This window comes from Calidris pugnax, unplaced genomic scaffold, assembly GCF_001431845.1.
Source record: "Calidris pugnax isolate Ruff unplaced genomic scaffold, ASM143184v1 scaffold153, whole genome shotgun sequence".
NCBI classification, from domain to species: domain Eukaryota; kingdom Metazoa; phylum Chordata; class Aves; order Charadriiformes; family Scolopacidae; genus Calidris; species Calidris pugnax.
In genome coordinates this window covers 2,152,217-2,171,922 of record NW_015090999.1, presented here as the reverse complement: position 1 = coordinate 2,171,922, position 19,706 = coordinate 2,152,217, and positions in this window count along the sequence as shown.

Genomic DNA, 19,706 nt, shown 5'->3' with positions numbered 1-19,706 from the left:
TGTATAAGAGAAATAAATACATAGTAGACTCTATAGGTCTACTAGAAGGGGAACAGGGTCCAGTCCCTGAATCATGTTATTAGAAAAGGATATATGTACCCAATCTAATTCAATACTTTATTATTCTATCAAATACTTCATTTTTTTTTCTCCCAGCCAATTTATTATGATTTTCTTTGGTTGAAAACTTATAATGTATAAGAAAACTGCTAACATGTTTTTTTCTTTGGTTCTATTTCCCTAAACTCTATCTCCCCAGCTCTATCCAACTGTTAGCCCCATTAAGAGTTGAGGTACAAACATTGTAACTTTTAGAGAGACAACATTGCAGTATAGACTGTGAAGAAAATTAGGTCCCTTGGGTCTTTGTCTCTCGATTATTCACACTGCTTAATTTTTAATTTACTCAAAATTGCTGTTCTAAGGGCAACTTCTTGTTCTCTCTAAGACAAACCTGGATGCAATTCTACTGTATAGTTCACCCCAGCAGCTACTCTGAAAAAGAAAACTGGAAAACTACAGCATGCTGATTTCTACCTGCTGTGATATTCCTATACTCTTGTCTCTGCAAACTGTGCACCTTGCAAGATTGCCATAATGCTCTTACATCGTACCACAGGACACATTACATATACCTTGAATTTAGTGATGTAAAAACACTATTTCACTATTTCAGTGACAAGGCAAAACTAAGCTAACAGCAGTTGTCCATGAAACCAGTAAGTCTTCCCACTTTAATGGAATTTTGTGGATTTTGGAGAGGAGAAAAATTGCTATTCAAGCTATATATATATGTACATGTACTACATTTAATGAAATTCATAACATCTAATATGTTTGTTCCACAAAGCAATTTCAAAGATCTTATAGAAAGGTAACAGGAAAGAAGAAAGCATGCACAAACAATAATACAATAGTTTACATCAGACCCATTCATCAAACATTACATCAAACCCATTCATATCACGAAGACTTTCATGCAAGTTTAAATGGTGGTTAATTGTTGATATATGAACAATAAAACTAAGCAATTAGTTTTATTAGTAGTGATTAAGAAATCAGCTTTACCAACATAAAGGAAAATCACAGAACATATCACTGCTTCTGGACCAGCAATGCTGAGCCAGCTGTACATAAAGATTTTTCAGAATGGGAGTCAGGTCTCATTAGTTGTCTTAGATGTCTGCAGTCTAGGTGTCTTGCTGAGCCAGTTGTTTGAATCTCCATTGGTGATAACAGAGAACTAATAGGTGGATGGATGTAGTCATTGCCGGTGAGAGTACTACTCAGTAGATCAAATCCAAGTATTTACTTCAGAATTAACTGACTAGACTCAATTTAATGGCAGTTACAAAACAAATAAAATATGAAGCAGAATATTATTTTTAAGAAAAGATGTAAGGTACCTAATGTATTCTTCTTAGTGACCATTGAATAAAATAATATATCCCATTTCTATATATGTAAATTTGACATTCTTCTTTTGCTCAAGGGAGGGTTGAAGGAGGAGGGAGCCAGACTCTTTTCAGTGGTTCCCAGTGAGAGGACGAGGGGCAACGGGCACAAGTTGGAACATAAGAGGTTCCACTCAAATATGAGGAGAAACTTCTTCACGGTGAGGGTGACAGAGCCCTGGAACAGGCTGCCCAGGGAGGTTGTGGAGTCCCCTTCCTTGGAGATTTTCAAAACCCGCCTGGATGCAGTCCTGAGTAACATGCTCTAGCTCTGGGCAATCCTGCTTCAGCAGGGGAGTTGGACTAGATGATCTCTATGGTCCCTTCCAACTCTAGAAATTCAGTGAAATTCAGTGAAATTCAGTGAAATTCAGTGAAATTCAGTGAAATGAAATGTTTCAGCAAATGAATACCTCTTTCTTATTGTGCTTACTATTTGGGAAAGAAACCAGAATGAAGTAAACCAGGTTCATCTTATGATCTATGCTAGACATCAAGTATTAATCTTACTTACCTTTTAAATAAATAATAAGGCCAAATGTCTATGAATCTCTCTTCCAAGAGTGGATAGCTTGCAATCACCATCTATATGTACTTAATTGTCTAGCCTGTGGTTGTTTTGTATAACATTTTATCATTTAATGTGGTTTTACCATAAATCTCAAATAGTGCCAGCAAGGTCAATGCAAATTATTTTTAGTACTCCATATCACAGACTAGGCAAAATCTCTAGGGAATTTCCTGCTCATGCTGCATCACGTCCTTCACCACTACCAGCGCACACGTGTTTCAGGTAGCTCTCAGCATGTGCATGAAGAGCTGGAAAACATCAAAACAGGGTTTGGAACATGTAAAACAAAATTTCACCTCTTTATATAAAATGGAAACTTTCAATCAGAATAAATAATTAAGAAATTAATATTATGAAAGGTGAAAGACTTCTTAGTAATGGTGTACTTCTGAACTTAATCTTTACTTTAATGGGTACAGCACAAAATAAGAAGAGTAAGGGTAGTGGAATCACAGTGGGGCACTTAGGAATGGAAAAGGAAAAAATACGTGAGGCAGTTTTTGCAAAGGTGAATGCTCTTAAATAAATAGATGTAAGATGTATTTATTTAAGATGCGTTTCCTGAAAAAATGCATTATTACTTAGAAATAATTGCAATTTCTGGAAGTGACAAATACTTGCATGGCTTGCTACCAACTATGAGCTCTTGAATATATTTTGACCTTTGATTTTGTTTCTACTGCACAGACAGCAATGTTTGGTATTTATTGAGATAATTTCAATAAAATAATTGTTTTATGGGGTTTTTTTTTGTTTCGGTTTGGTTTTTTTTCTCTGGTATTTTGATAATCATGGAGGAATGTAACTATGCATGAAATAGTACGAAATGAACTCCTGTATACAGGGAGGTACATAATTTCCCCTTCTTAGCAAGGAGCTACAGCTGTGGTGCTGATATAGGTAATTAGCTGCTTCTTACAGCTGATACAAGCCACATTTTCTGCCTCACTGCTCTGTGCTACACGAATAGGCAGCTCCTATTTGCACGTCAGAAATAATAATAAATATCTTTTTGCATATGCAGTCTAGAATTCTACCCACTTTAATAGTGAAAATAGCTTTCTATTTAAATGGTTGCTTTAAGAGCTGAGAAATCAGAAGTCTTTTTCAGAGTAATTTGTGTTGAATTTGTCATCTAACCAGGCACAACTGATGCTCTTGAAATGTCTGAACAGAAATGGTTCAACAATTCTATTGGGTTTGTGTAGCAAGGTTTTGGTAGCAGAGCTGCTACAGCTGTGGCTTCTGTGAGAAGCTGCTAGAAGTTTCCCCTATGTCTGACAGAGCTCTAAGACAGACCCACCACTGGCCAAGGCTGATTCAGTGACAGTGTTAGCACCTCTGTGATATTGTATTTAAGAAGGGAAAAAAACACCAGCAACAGGTGCAGAGGAGTGAGAATACGTGAGAGAAAGATCTATGCAGACACCAAGGTCAGTGAAGAACAAAGGGGAAGAAGTATTACAGGTTCTAGAGCAGAGATTGCCCTGCAGCCCATAGTGAAGACCACAGTGATGCAGGCTGTCCCCCTGCAGCCCATGGAGGTCCACAGTGAAATGGATATCCACCTTCAGCCCTTGAAGGACCCCACATTGGGACAGGTGGATGCCCTAAGGAGGCTGTGACCTCATGGGAAGCCCACACTGGAGCAGGGTCCTGGCAGCAAACCCACAGGAGAGCAGCCTGTTCCTGAGGGACTGCAGCCAAGGAAAGGGTCCAAGGTGGAGCAGATTGGGTTTGTGTAGCAAGGTTTTGGTAGCAGAGCTGCTACAGCTGTGGCTTCTGTGAGAAGCTGCTAGAAGTTTCCCCTATGTCTGACAGAGCTCTAAGACAGACCCACCACTGCCCAAGGCTGATTCAGTGACAGTGTTAGCACCTCTGTGATATTGTATTTAAGAAGGGAAAAAAACACCAGCAACAGGTGCAGAGGAGTGAGAATACGTGAGAGAAAGATCTATGCAGACACCAAGGTCAGTGAAGAACAAAGGGGAAGAAGTATTACAGGTTCTAGAGCAGAGATTGCCCTGCAGCCCATAGTGAAGACCACAGTGATGCAGGCTGTCCCCCTGCAGCCCATGGAGGTCCACAGTGAAATGGATATCCACCTTCAGCCCTTGAAGGACCCCACATTGGGACAGGTGGATGCCCTAAGGAGGCTGTGACCTCATGGGAAGCCCACACTGGAGCAGGGTCCTGGCAGCAAACCCACAGGAGAGCAGCCTGTTCCTGAGGGACTGCAGCCAAGGAAAGGGTCCAAGGTGGAGCAGTTCTTGGAGAACTGCAGCCCATGAGAAGGACATACAATGGAGAAGTTCATGGAGGACTGTCTGCAGCGGGAGGACCCACGATGGAGCCAGAGAATTAGTGAGGAGTCCTCCCCTTGAGGAGGAAGGAGTGGCAGAAATAACGTGTGATGAACTCACCACAACCCTCATTCCCTGGTCCCCCTGCAGCCCATGGAGGTCCACAGTGAAATGGATATCCACCTTCAGCCCTTGAAGGACCCCACATTGGGACAGGTGGATGCCCTAAGGAGGCTGTGACCTCATGGGAAGCCCACACTGGAGCAGGGTCCTGGCAGCAAACCCACGGGAGAGCAGCCTGTTCCTGAGGGACTGCAGCCAAGGAAAGGGTCCAAGGTGGAGCAGTTCTTGGAGAACTGCAGCCCATGAGAAGGACATACAATGGAGAAGTTCATGGAGGACTGTCTGCAGCGGGAGGACCCACGATGGAGCCAGAGAATTAGTGAGGAGTCCTCCCCTTGAGGAGGAAGGAGTGGCAGAAATAACGTGTGATGAACTCACCACAACCCTCATTCCCTGTCCCCCTGCACCACTCAGGGGGAGGAGGTAGAGAATTCAGGAATAAAGGTAAGCCAGGAAGCAGGTAGGGGTTGGGGGAAGGTCTTTTAAGATTTAGTTTTTATTTCTTATTATTCTATTCTGATTGGCTTGATAATAAATTAAACTAATTTCCCCCAGCTGTGTCTGTTTTGCCTGTGATGGCAATTGGTGAATGATTTCTCCCTGTCTTTGTCTTGACTCACCAGTCTTTAATTGTCCAGGTGCGGAGGGCAGTGATTGAGCAGCTTCATGGCCATCTGGCGTCCAGTCAAGGGTAAATCCATCACAACTATTTATCTCCCTCTGTGTGTATACATGTTTAGTGGAAGTTTTCAGTGTATGTTCTTCTGCTGTCAAAATGGAGCAGAAAAAGAAAATACTGTTAGCATAAAAGAATGTAGATATTGTTTTCCAGATGGGAGAAAGAGAGACGTGACGAAAGGTTAAAAAACAGCACTGTCATCCCAGAGTTGTCAGGGTATTTATTACATAGCAAGTACATCAGTATAGCAATCATTACCGTCTTGTGCTGTGAAAGTGATATGGAAAATGTTCGGGCTTTTTCCAGAGGAAGAAGCAGATTTGTGTCAGGCAGGACTGGAAATCCATCTTTCCATAGGCCTGAGCAAAGCAGAAGCATCCAGGTGTATATATTTTTAAATAGCTCTGTAGGAGGAAAATAATTTGTGCAGTTATGGTGATGCCTATTGCAAAAGAATAATGCATTATGATATTGTATCATAAAAGCCGTAACACGTCATTGTCTTCTGCAGATAACCTAGTATCTTTTATGAAAGCATTTAAATATGTTTGGGGTTTTTTGTTTGTTTGTTTTTCTGGTTTTTAATTTAACAACATTATATTAAACAAACAAAGAAGTAATCTCAATCTATAAACATTTTTCTGCAATTATCTTAAGTTTTTTAGTGAGCAGATATGCTGTTCTGGGTGCACATGCAAAAGAACATACATGTGCGCTGTTCCATTCCATTCACCTAATGAAATACTGCCTGCAGCTTCTTCAAGTCACAATACGGTAGCAACATGTATTCAAGGGCAATGCAGAATTAGAATTGCTGTTAATGCATAGCTGTCTAATGCCAAATGTTTTCTTATTAAAAAAAACAAACAAAACAACAAAAAAACAAAACAACAACAGAAAACAAACCACAGGTCCTTTGGTTTTCTTACCATGGGACTAGAATATATAATTTTGAACTCTAGGTACCGTTTGTTCTGACTCCATTTTGTGCCTATCAAATTGCACTGTTAGTTATGGATGAAATTTCAGCCGCCTGCTAGCAGAAAGTTCCTATTAAAATCCATGTCAATTAGAACTGCCTTGTGTTTCAATCTACTTCATACTTCATATTTAAATGATTATGAGAACACTTGAACAGAGTCCCCACAAGTGATTTTTAATCTCTAACCATCATTATGTACTTCTTCACAGTCCAATTCACTAGACATCCAATCACATTTTTGTTCAGTGGCAAGTAGATTTTAATAATCCAAAACATTTCAGCCTTATACCCTCTGCATTATGATTCAGTCAGGTACAGGACAAAAGGACAGAACATTCTGCTAACAAATTATTTCCTCGCTCTCAGTAGTGGTATATGTCTATCTTAAAAAGTAACTTTTCCCAGTGCATGAGAGAACAATACATTTCTTATGGAATCACCAGCTTTTATTGCATCCTAATCCTTATGTGGATGTCATTGAAGTGTAGTTATTCTATGTACAGTTTTCAGTTCTAATTTTTCTATCAGACAGGTGCTCTCCGAAAAATGTTAAGAACAATTCAGAACCAAGCCCCAGTTACAAACACCTTCAAAACACATGTATTTAATGGTTTTATTTGATTTAACCCCAGTTGGCAACTAGAACCACACAGCTGCTCTTGCAGTTCTCCCCCTTCACCCCTAGAAGAGTAGGGAGAAAAGGAGCAGAATGGAAAAGGAAAAAAAAAACCTCATGGGTTGAGATAAAGGTATTTTAATAGAACAATATCAGAAAAGGAAAAATAGCAATGATAATAGCAATAATAATAATGACGCAAGTCAGTCTCACCACTCAGTAAATTGATGAATTTGCACTCTCCTGAGCAGTGACTGTGAATTCCCACCCTCCAGCCAACCCCCATTTATATGCTGAGCATAACGTCTATGGTATAGAATGTTCCATTGCCCATTCTGTTGTTCCATCTATGCTCTTGCTCAGCTTCTATGGGAACCTGAAAAGAGTCCTTGAAAAGTATAAATATTGCCTAGCAACAATTGAAAAAGTATGTATTATTCACATTCCTTTCCCAACCATCACTAGAAAGAAAACTCTTTCCCAGCCGAAACCAGTACATGGTTACATGTGGATTTCAGTCTAGTTAAAACTCTTTACTTTTATAAAGAGCAAATCAAAACCCAAAAAAGGCTTTGGGCTTTTGAATCATGATTTATTCAATATATATTTTTAGAACATCTGAGAGAGTGGGTGGGAATGTTCAGATCCAATAAGGAAAGTTACATGCACAAAATGAGGTATGAGATTTAGTACACCCTTGATCTGAACATGAGATTCACAGTCTGGGATGAGAACTGGTGGAAGGATATTGGGTGCAATGGAAACTCCAGGAAAGAATGCTTTTGAAAGCATGTTCCTCTTTTCTGTTCTCTCCCATTTCTGTCTACATTTTTCAGTACCAAGAACTGCCTATGAGTGCTAAGCAAACACTGAGGAAACTGAAGGAGGGGGGAGTTAGTTAAAAATCCTAAATATTGCATTGAATCTTTCTAAATAAACAGCTTTGTTTAGGATAAATATCTTTTGTTAAGGATACTTGAACTGTAATTGCTCCCACAAAATTATACTGCTTGCATTTTATTTATGAGAATATTAAAAAATGGTTCCCTAAAGACAAAAATTTAAAGGATGATGTTCTTTGTACCAGAAGTACTTGCTTTCTGTCCCTGAGATGGGAAAAGACAATGGTGTATCTCCTTGTGTGTCATGAGAACACACTCTTCTTGTTTTACCACTTGTCCAAAGTTACATAGGACTGCAAAATATGCATCTTGTTTATAGATAAAACCAGAAAACATCCGGGAGATATGGGACTATCCTTTTATAGGACAGTTTCTATTCACTCAGAGCTTTGAGGTCACTCACAGTATGTAAATTTGCCTTAAGGGTTTTGCCAGAAAGTGGAGCTGGAAATGTGTACTGAGCTGTAGCGAATAATGTGCAAATTTTCTGAGGCGGGCAATTGCCCAGTACCACCAAGCCACAAGCCCATTTCTGGAAGAAACTGCATGCTCATTTTCAATTGTTAACTGAAATAGATCTAATAGAGGAAGAGGCACCTGCAAGTTGGATTTTCTGTCTTATGTTCAAACCTTGCTTTGACTCAGTCAAAGGTTTTTAAAATCTTGTAACATAATATCATTGCTGTATCATTGGATTACTGTACAGGCTGTCACATGTGGGTGGCTGTCAACAAGCTGTATTTCATTACTTTATGCCTCAGATTTGCAGTGAGCCATTATGAGTCATTAAGTGATCAGAGTCATTTGTGCAGAACTGCAGCTTCCACACTTTTCATCTCACTGTCTATTTTTGCACATGGGATGTGTTTCCATATTTGCGTTGTATATATATAAACACTAATCACAGTAATCCAGTGTGAATATATTAATATTGATTAATACAGAACTTGTAATTACAAGGAGCTCCAGTCCATGAAAACCAGGTGATACTAAAAATTCTCTCTTGCTTTGCATGTGTAACAGATGATAGAAAGCCGGGTTTTTTTGACATGATTACCCAAATGCCTTGCTTTACAGCTGATGTTAATGAATATAACATGACTCAGTCACTCATTTGGAGTTGCATAGACCTCTAAATGTCCTTGAGCATAGGACTGAATCTTAGCAGGTACTCAATGGCTCTCAGTGAAAGCCAGTAAAGGCAGTGAACGTAGATGCTTAGCACTTCACACAGCTCTGCAGAACTGAGCCAAAAGCGAATATGCCCTGGAGTATTCACACTAAAATTGCTCTGGTTGAAATGCAGTTAGTCACAGCACTCCAAGGAGAAATAGCAGATTCTTTTCCTCCAAACAGTCAAACATATATATGCGTATATGTATATATACTTATAATCTTTAATAAAGCTGATTATTACAACAGTGCTAGAATACAGGTTTAGTAAAGTCAGTACATGGAAAATAAATACATGCTCATATCATTTCATCAAAAGGTACATTTGAAACTAAATCTTCAATTCAGACCTTGAAATGTATGAATAACTTATGTAACCTATTTTACTAAATAAGAGGAACTAAAATCATTATGCTGTTATTTTAATTATCCAATAGCAGCACTTCAGCAATTGGGTGCTTACCAAAAATTTATCCATGAAGTAAAAGCAAGGGCTAGTTTGCCTTCAAAACAGAATTTAAAGTGGCTTCAACATTGTTTTAATTTAAGTATCCTTTTTTTTTTCTAGCTAAAATCTGTTCAATTTCATTCTCCATCTGGAAAAAAAAAAATAGTGTTTGCTAAGATTCACAGCCCCTTCTGAATCAACATTTATATCTTACATTTCAAAAGAGACTGAAAAACAGTGCCCTCAACTCACTAACAAGTTTCTCTGTCCCTTCTTTGCGAGAAGGTCAGAATTAAAACTGTAGTAGGACAAAGACAGTATAAAGAGTTGTTCTTGCTCTTGTTCTTTATCGGAATAGGACTAGATGCTTTATTTGAAAGATGGAAGCACTTAAGCACAGGATGCAGCACTGAAATATTGCTTCAGGACACATTCCAGCTAACTATCCTTGCAGTCTAAACAATTTCGTTTTCATAAGTCAAAGTGAAGGTGACTGTTCTACCAAGATGCCTTTCTGGTTGCATTATATATGCAAGTGGAAAGGAGATCTGTGTACAGGACCCAGGACCCATACTGCCAAGAATATAAAGGCTTAGCAGTGTAAGTGTGAGCCTGGGACACAAACAAATGAGATTTATTCTGTCAGACTGGCCTCTCAGTATATCTTGCTGAAGGCTATTTCTGTCTCCCTCCATCAGCACTTACTATTAGTAAAGCATTGGCAAAAAGCCTTCATCAGAACTGAGAGAAGGTGTTTTATGCATAAGGAAGTTAATCCCAAAACATCTATTCTTATGCATTATTCTGCCATCTTTATTCACTGTTGGAAATAGAGAAGCAACATACCATCAATAATAATTATTATGCTTAAGCTTTATAGGAACAGTTCCAGAATTTCCAGATGATCTTTACTTTCCAACAGCCCTACTGATTTCCCAGTGTACTGGAATAGCATTTTTGCATGATTTATGTGCCAGATCTTCAGCTGGTCTGACTCAGTGCAATTCTACTAAATCCAGTGGATGTATATTGTTGTACAACAGCAGGGAACCTGGACTGTATTCCGTTCTTCAAAGAGAATACTGATTATTGAGCTTATTTGAAATCGGTAGTACAATTCACAGAACAAACTACTTTTCAATGTGAGCTTTGGAGTGATATCACCCAATGCGTGCTCCTGAAAAATTCTGTAATAATAAATAAAAATATACTTGTATTACAAGCACTCTGTGGATTCACATCCCAAATATCCATACGACTACTTCTCTGTAGTAAGTGGATTAATGTTACTTTAAATGAGAGGAAGCTTTGTAGTGTCACTTGACGATGCAATTTAGAAAAATATAGCTGAGAGGAAAAATAAAAAAATCCCTCATACTGGTGTTTATTCTCACAGAATTTCATAGCACAAATCGGTCACTGAACCTATCACTTACCTTAACCTTAGGCATAAATGCAAAAAAGATTAATAATATTTCACACAAAACAAAACCTAAACCTCCTTATGAGGCAGTCCTCTGCCATAAATAAATTAAAATACTGCTATAGCATAGGATCAGTGCCTTGAATAAGATCTTTAATTATAGAATCATAGAATGATTTGGGTTGGAAGGGACCTTAAAGATAACTTCGGTTCAGTCCCCCCTACCATGGGCAGTGACACCTCCCACCAGACCAGGTTGCTCAAAGCCTCATCCAACCTGGCCTTGAACACTTCCAGGGATGGGGCATCCGCAACTTCTCTGGGAAACCTGTTCCAGTGTCTCACCATCCTCACAGTAAAGAATTTCTTCCTAAGATCTAATCTAAATTTCCCCTCTTTCAGTTTAAAGCCATTACCCCTTGTCCTTGCACTATACTCCCTGGTAGAAAGTCCCTCCCCATCTTTCCTGCAGGCCTGCTTTAAGTATTGGAAGGCTGCTATAAGGTTGCCCACAGCCTTCTCTTCTCCAGGCTGAACACCCCCAACTCTCTCAGCCTGTCTTCATAGGAGAGGTTCTCCAGCGCTCTGATCATCTTCATGGCCCTCCTCTGGACCTGATTCAACAGGTTCATGTCTTTCTTATGTTGGGGGCCCTAGAGTGGAACACAGTACTACAGGTGGGGTCTCACAAGTGCAGAGTAGATGTGTAGAATCAGTTTCTTCAACCTCCTGGCCATGCTTCTTTTGCACACTTTATGGACATGGGAGGAAGAAACTAATCTGAATATACATGCAATTAATTTTGGTTTATGATACATTTTTAAATTCCTGGTCTTTTAATTGTCAGTTTTGGTGTTGGTCATTATAGTCAATATGTGTTGACCTTGGTAAGAGTACGAAAGTCTCCAAGGTAAAGTTATGCAAATAATTGTTGTTCTGTCTCAAATCTAGTAAGAACAGTTTTTGAAACCACTGCATGTTATTCGATGCTGTCTTTCATTTGTAGCATTTCATAGCTAGACAGTATGAATATTTCCAGTCCATTTTAATACAAACTAGGATATGGATTAAATTAATTCACCTTCAGCAATAAGTTTTTCAACCGCTGCATCTGAATCTATGAGAATACATTTTTCCAACCCTTAATGACAAAACAATTGGGGAACCAAGCCCATGTAACTGAGGAAAGAAGGAAAGTCATACCTCCCTAGACCCTCCAGTGTTTTGAAAATCTGTGGTGTAATATATTAACTTCTAATTTCAAAGAGCGTGGTTCATTATTAGATTAGGTCAATACTGTAATTTAAACTTAATTAATGATAATTTCACCTCAGCAAAAGTCATTATCATATTATTATTTAAGTGTGTATTACAGTTACTTTTGCTTAATAAGGCAGTTGGGGCTAGACTCAATATAGGAGGCTTGAGGCAAAGTTGAATTTAATTGTTTCTTTTAATGCAGATTGTTTTAAGAAATTATGATAACAGTAATAGCAAATGGTGAGTAAAATAGTGAGGTAGTATAGGATTATGCAGAACTGAGTAAGGCTCTGTGGTAGATCTTTTGGACACAAACCATGCCTCAAAAAGTTTGTATTTTGTATCCCAGCACAGAGAACCTAATTCCAACATTCAAAATAACACTTAAGCAGGGTCTTGAATGGATGTGTAATGATCAGCCAAGAACCTCTCAGAAGAAGGCTGAATGGTGAATGGGTTCAGCAATGACCTTATCTGTACTAAACCTTGAATAAAAGGTGAAGATATCTCTACTAGTTCTGGTAAACACTAGTCTTTTAAGTTGTTCTGCAAGCTACTTTCTTCTCTGCACATAACTGAATTGGTTATGGCTTAAGTTAGCTGCTAGAGAACAGTCCAGTACACTATGGTCAGAACTAAAAAAATCTCCCATTAGGCTGTGTTCCACTCACTGGTCTTGCTCACATCCTTTTCCTTCATTTTTATTGCATTAGTGTCACTGCCTACTCCATAATGAATATTTGGTTACTTCTTCTCCCACTAGATGGAGAGCTAATGAACTTTCAGAGTATAATGTTATATTTATATCATCGTGATTAAAGTAATAGAAAATGCACATTCAGGTCTATGATCAATTACATGAATTTTTTTTTCCACACCCAACTCTACCTGTCAAGACTGAACTTGAGTTAAATAGCCAAAAGGAAATAGACTCTTTCTTTTCAGAGGGCTGAGCTGTCAGAGTTCTAATTTGTAATTCTCCTTTTGAGACTGTCAGAGGCCCTCTTTGCAACTGAAAAGTTTAATTACTACAGTTGCAAGGGTCATCACTTGCTCACTGCAGGGAAGATGAATAGTGCAGAGCTATTAAATAAAGGATATTTGCTAGAGTTATTTTTAAAAGTAGTTATGACAAAAGTACTACTGTTCTTTAGGGCTATAACTTGATGTCTCATCTAAATTTCTGCTGTCATTTGGAATCAAATGCGCTTCTGTCTATTCTGTGTACTTATCTTTTAAGATCCTTCCATAGTTCACAGGTATTGCTAACTGCAGCTTTGCTGTTATCCGTAGTTTTACCATTCATAAATTAAACTGGAATTTTCTCTATTACTTTGACTGTATGGATCTAATCAAAAGATAGAAATAAAATCTTCAAACATTCATACACAGATATGACTCAGACATGATCTGCTGGCCAGGTTTAAAACCTTTTTTTGCTTTCCCTCTGTGAATAATGGGCTGTTAAAGTAGAACAAGCACATGTATCCATACAAAGGACTGTATTTCACCCCAAATATTTATCAGAAGTGCTCTTATGGTGTTTTGCAAAACTCATCCAGCAAAGAACAGCAACAGCAAATAGTTAAGTAGTTTTGTAACTAGTCAAAACTCTGCCAATTCAAATAACTATGAACTCAAAATTCTTATTTGTAACTTAATTACAGAAGTAAAGAAATATTTATTTATATTTTGTTGTCTCTTGACTCAAAGTAGTGGCACAGTAAATATTTATACTCTGATCTTTATTTACAGTATTTCTTTTGATCCATATAATTTAGCCAAAGCAACCACCCGGGAGATCTGTCCTTATGAAATGACTTTCTTTTTTTCTCAGGTTTTCCCAGAAAATTCAGTGCAACATTAGAGACAGATGATGTGTTTGTTACAGGACACAAATTCCATAACACTTTGCCCCAATACCTATATAAATCAGACATTTTATCCACAGACTATATGTTTTAACATATTCCTTTCAATGAACCAAAACTTCATGATTTTGTTAAATTTAATACTTTCCTCATAAGGCAATATTTCAAGCAGTTTTCTATGACTTGATCTCCTTTAATATAATGTTTTCATACTGTAAATCAATGTTTTCTAATGTGCATTGTAAATTTTATAACATGATGGAAATTGTACTAATATAACTTACTTATTGTCATTTCTAGCAACAGTACCAAAATTTTTTTCTGCCAATTTACCTTAGAAGAACCTGATTGAAAATGTATTAAATTCAAGTCATCTGAGGCTGGACATTTGAGAATATCTACAAATTAATGTATGACATTGACCATTTGATCAAATGGTTTACCTTTTTAGAAAACTTCTCCTTCCCTGCACCCTCTCCCCTCCACCCCAGTGAATTGCTCTTTTCTAGGTACTCTGTGATTTTCATGTGTCTCTCCACTGCTTCTCAGCAACATTACATTTCTTAATCTTCTAAAAGACTGTTGTTGAATAATGACATGATCTGCATTTAATGAACATCACTAGGAACTCTTCTCTTAGCATAAGACTACTTTTCTAAAATTAATGCTACACTAGGATGTTGGAAGAATTATTTTTAGAAAAAAAAAAACAAAACAAAACACTTAGTCATATCAGAAATCCAACCACTCATTTTAATAGAAAAAAAAAAAAAAACAAAACACTTAGTCATATCAGAAATTCAACCACTCATTTTAACGACAGAAAGTTAGGTCCTACCTAAATTGGGCAAAGTTGCAGTATCTTAATATCTCTTAAATCATGATTCAAGACTTTGAGTACAGTCTCCTATAGCTGATGTCTCGAGTGACTGCTAACAGGTTTTTCTGTTTTGATTTTTTTTCCCACGAATGTCACTGAAATTTTCTGGTTAGGTTTATCTCTCTCCATAAATTATTATAATCAAATGTCTAACTTCATTTCTAATACAATATCTCAAAGTATAAACCCTCATTTAAAGCTGAATGCAGCATAAACAGATGGAAATTTGATTAGCTCACTCCAGTATTCTGCCAAAACAGAGTTGCTGTATTTAACTGAATTTTGTTTAGCCTTGCTGCACAAGGAGACTACTTTTCTGGAAATACAATGAAGAAAGAATATTCATTTTCTGTTCCAGTTAAAAAAAACCCCAAAACCAAAAACTAAAATCAACCAACCAACCAAAAAAACCGACGACTAAGAACCTAACCAATCAACAACAAAAAAACCCACAAAAAACCCACAATAAAATAAAACAAAACCTAAACCCATAGGAATCCATAATCCTTTTGGTGATGACCAAAGGCGTAGACTACAAAGCAAGGGAAAGACCAAGTTCTTTTAATCAAATACCTAAAAAGGTCTTTAATTAAATTCAGTGTTTCACAATCATTGGAGACTGTATGTCAAGTAAAGATAAAAATACCTGTCCAGTAATCATAGAATCATAGAATTTTCTAGGTTGGAAAGGACCTTTAAGATCATCTAGTCCAACCATTAACCTAACTCTGATAAAAAAAAACAACAAACAAACAAACAACTTAACCTAACTCTGATAAAAAAACCAACAAACAAACAAACAACCAAAAAAAAACCCCACATTACTAAACCATGTCTCTAAGTGCTCTATTAACCCGTCTTTTGAACACCTCCAGGGATGGTGCTTCAATCACCTCCCTGGGCAGCCCATTCCAATGCTTAATAACCCTTTCAGTGTAAAAAGTTTTCGTAATATCCAATCTGAACCTCCCCCGGTGCAAGTTGATGCTATTTCCTCTGTCCTATCTCCTCTGACTTGGGAGAAGAGACCAACCCTTTCACGTAGTTGTAGAGAGCGATAAGGTCTCCCCTCAGCCTCCTCTTCTTCAGACTGAACAACCCCAGCTCCCTCAGCCTCTCCTCATAAGACTTGCTCTCCAGATACCTCACCAGCTTCGTTGCCCTTCTCTGGACCTGCTTCAGCACTTCAATGTCTTTCTTGTGGTGGGGGGCCCAAAACAGGACACAGTACTCGAGGTGGGGCCTCACCAGTGCTGAGTACAGGGGGGACGATCACCTCCTGAGTCCTACTCACCACGCTGTTGCTGATCCAGGCCAAGATGCTGTTGGCCTTCTTGGCCACCTGCTGGCTCATGTTCAGATGACAGCCAACCAGCACCTCGCGGTCCTTTTCTGCCAAGCAGCTCTCCAGCCACTCTGTCCCAAACCTATAGTGCTACATGGGGTTTCTGTGATGCAAGTGTGGGACCTGGCACTTGTCCTGCTTGAACCTCATCCCGCTGGCCTCGGCCGATCACTCCAGCCTGTCCAGATCCCTCTTTAAAGCACTTCTACCCTCCAGCAGGTTAACACTCCCACCCAACTTGGTGTCATCTGCAAACTTATTGAGGGTGCACTCGATCCCCTCATCCAGATCATTAATAAAGATGTTAAAGAGAACCAGTCCCAATACTGAGCTCTGGGGGACACCATTCAATTGGACAATTTCACCACCACTGCACAATTTCAGTGTCCACAAATAGATAGTCACTGCTTCCACACTTCTCATCTTCCAACTCAGAGGACCGAGCAGTCCAATATTAAAGACTGAGGGGAAAAAAAAGTGTGGAATGCCTGTGCTTTTTCTTTATCCCTATTAGTCAGGTCACCATCTTCAAGAAGTATTGATGTAATGTTTTCCTTGGATTTCCTCTTGTTATTGACGTATTTAAAAAAACTTGGTGTCTGACACAGCACTGGCCAGTTACAACTTTAGTTTATCTTGGGCCTTTTGTGTCTTGTCCCTGCATACACAAACCACAGTTCTGCAATTTTCCTTCAAAGCATGATTTTGCTTCCATAGATCACACAATTTCTTTTCCTCCCTGTGTTCCAAGAGTTTCCTGCTCAGCCAAGCTGGTGTTGTGCCCCACTTGCTTATTTTAAACAACAGTATCAGTATTGTAATAGACTATATACTATAATGATCACATTCCACAAAGTAAGAATGTCTTGCATGGAAGGGGAGAATTTTACTGCAAAATAGCCAAAAAGCTGAGAAATGTGTAAACCATCATAAATTTGAAAGGATTCAAACTAAGCTGCACAGCCTACAGAAGGTCAGCAAAATACAGTCAATTCCTCTGAAGCATTTTTAGTAAAGCTTTTCTGTATATTTACATATGACAAGAAAAAAAAATGCAATAATCAGATAAGCTCATTTCCCCATCATTTTTTTTCAGCACCATGTTAATATTTTCTCTCTTATCAAGCTAAATAATACTGAAAAATAAATGGTTACATTTATTCGAATCCTAGCAAATCCAAGAGATCTTGTCTGTCAGCATCTACTGCATGAATACAAATGTAACCTATTTACCAGTACATCAGAAGGATAAATTTTGTTAAGAAGAAAAGAAAGTCCTGAAATTCTGAAGATATGGTAGAAAATCCCCTTGATCTTCTTTTTCAGTTAGTGAAACTTTCCAGTGCAACATGAAAACCTTATCGACATTATTCATCTAATCTGATCTGCCATTAGCACATCACTTTTGGTAGAAACATAAAAATAAATGAAGATTTTAGAGTTTGTTTAGGTAAATATTTTTAAAGTTTCTCTACTTATTTTAATTTTATTTTGTCATTGAGAAATAATGGAAATCTAAAATGTCTCAGAGAAATACTGTACTTTGGATTAAACAGACACAATAACTCATGGTGAAGGTACAGCCTGAAAAATGGTCTATTATTCTATTTGCCTATATATCACAAAAATGAAAAGGTAAATAAGAACAACTCTCCCTTATTTCATGTATGGAAAAGCTTGAGTGAAATTGTCCAATATATAATCACCCTAGTCAGTGGGTACATGAAAAGGTTGTTATGCAAGTAGTGGCACAGGTAGTACTTTACATATGGCTTAATTTGTTTTTTATTTGAAGATTTTATGTGCAGGATTATTTTTCAACCTTTTTTACCTTTCAGTGTTCACCAAACCATCCAGGACACTATCTTTTTTGACAAAAGAAGGTGTCATTTCAAAGTAAATTACAGATAAAATCTTTCTCATTGTTTGTTTTAATACTATGCTACAGTCTCATTGAATTTAATGAGAGCACTTCTGTGGGAAAGTACTACCTAGTACATGTATAGCCTGCAAAACTGGTTATACAATTCTTAGTTCTTTATGTATATTTGGATAATAACCACAATTCACAAAAGGTGAATAACCGGAACTTTCCAGAGGATTAGTGCTGAGCATTTTTCATCAAGTGATTCATTTCTGTTATCTTATTCATCTTACACTACATCAAGTGCATCAAGTATCATTCAGCTTCTCTGTTGCATTACTTAAAATGAATTGCCTTGCTTTTCAGCTCTGCAAGCTGTAAAGCAGTAAGCATTTGGATAACCGTCACTGTCTTGGCTTTTATAACACTCGTTTCATGGCAGAGCAGAACGTGGGTGCCAAAGTATGATGAAGAAAAAGTGCTTATGTAATTTATAAAATTACCTCTCCTCAGACTAATACATCATTGAAACCAAATAAACTCTGAAGTGTAGCAGTATGCACTTTAGCTGTAACTAACAACCTACACATTCCAGAGGAAAAAAAAAAAACAAAACACAAACAAAAAAATCCCACCATGCTTTTATTGGCAATTTCACACATAAACCAATATGAACAAAATAATATTTTTTAAAATCTGACATTCTTAAGCTGTTATAAAACTTAAGAGGAAAAAACTTGTAAATCGTCATGAAATTTATGAATTCTTTTGGATAGCCAATTATTTGGATAACCACCAAGGTTCTGAGAAATATGCTAACTAAAAAAAACTAAGGAAAATCACTCTGTTATTCATTAAGTGACAATCATATAACACTGACTATTAGCTATAAAGGCTTGTAACAGATTTCTTGCCATTCAAGAGCAGTTGCATGAAAGGCTGCTACTTCAAATTGTATTGCATGGTTTGCCCCAAGCTGGGTAGCATTAGAATTCAGGTGGTGTAATACTGGATCAGAGCATCTGGTCCACTGTCCTAACCCTGACAGTAGCAAATTCATGCCCTTGATACTCAGAAAGCTTCTGAAGATGGCTGCTGAACTGCCATCCAGAGAAAATAATTTCCTTGATTTACCTTAGTTAGCGATAAGCCTTGGACCTGAAACTTGGAGGTTTTATTTCCCTTTGTGCTTGCACACACACATGAATGTGTGTGTTGTTTGTGCATGTAGGTATAAGCATAGCTGTTATATGATTGGACAGTTAGTACCTTATTACCCCCATAAATAGGCAGATAATAATTGTTTAATTTTTTAACAAGATGGTGGGGCAGTATCTGGATAGCTAAAAAAGCAGTAGAGGGAAGGGTTGTGATTTTTCTCACACTGTGATCCTTTTACAAAGAGAACATGAGAAAGTTAAGTGGTCTTTCAGCTGCTTAGATGAGGCTAACTTAAGAAGGTCAACTATGGAAACCATTGATACATACACGAAACAGCAGTCAGAACATGTTTATCTCATTTAGATAAATGTTTCCTAGGCTCAACCTAAACAATGGTATAATTTGGCTTTGTGCTAACAGTCTCAGACTGTAGAAAAAGATGTTATCTTCTTTGCAAGTATGTGTTCTTTGTTGTCTTGGAATATAATATATGCTAGACATTAGTGCCACCATTCTAACACATTACCTGCATGCTTACTTTTCCATACAGTGAATCATCTGTTGTGTGTATGACAGCATCAGAAGTTTGTGCGATAATTAGAACTTGCATTATTTGGGTTTTGATTTGGGTTTTTGCTTGTTTGGGGCGGG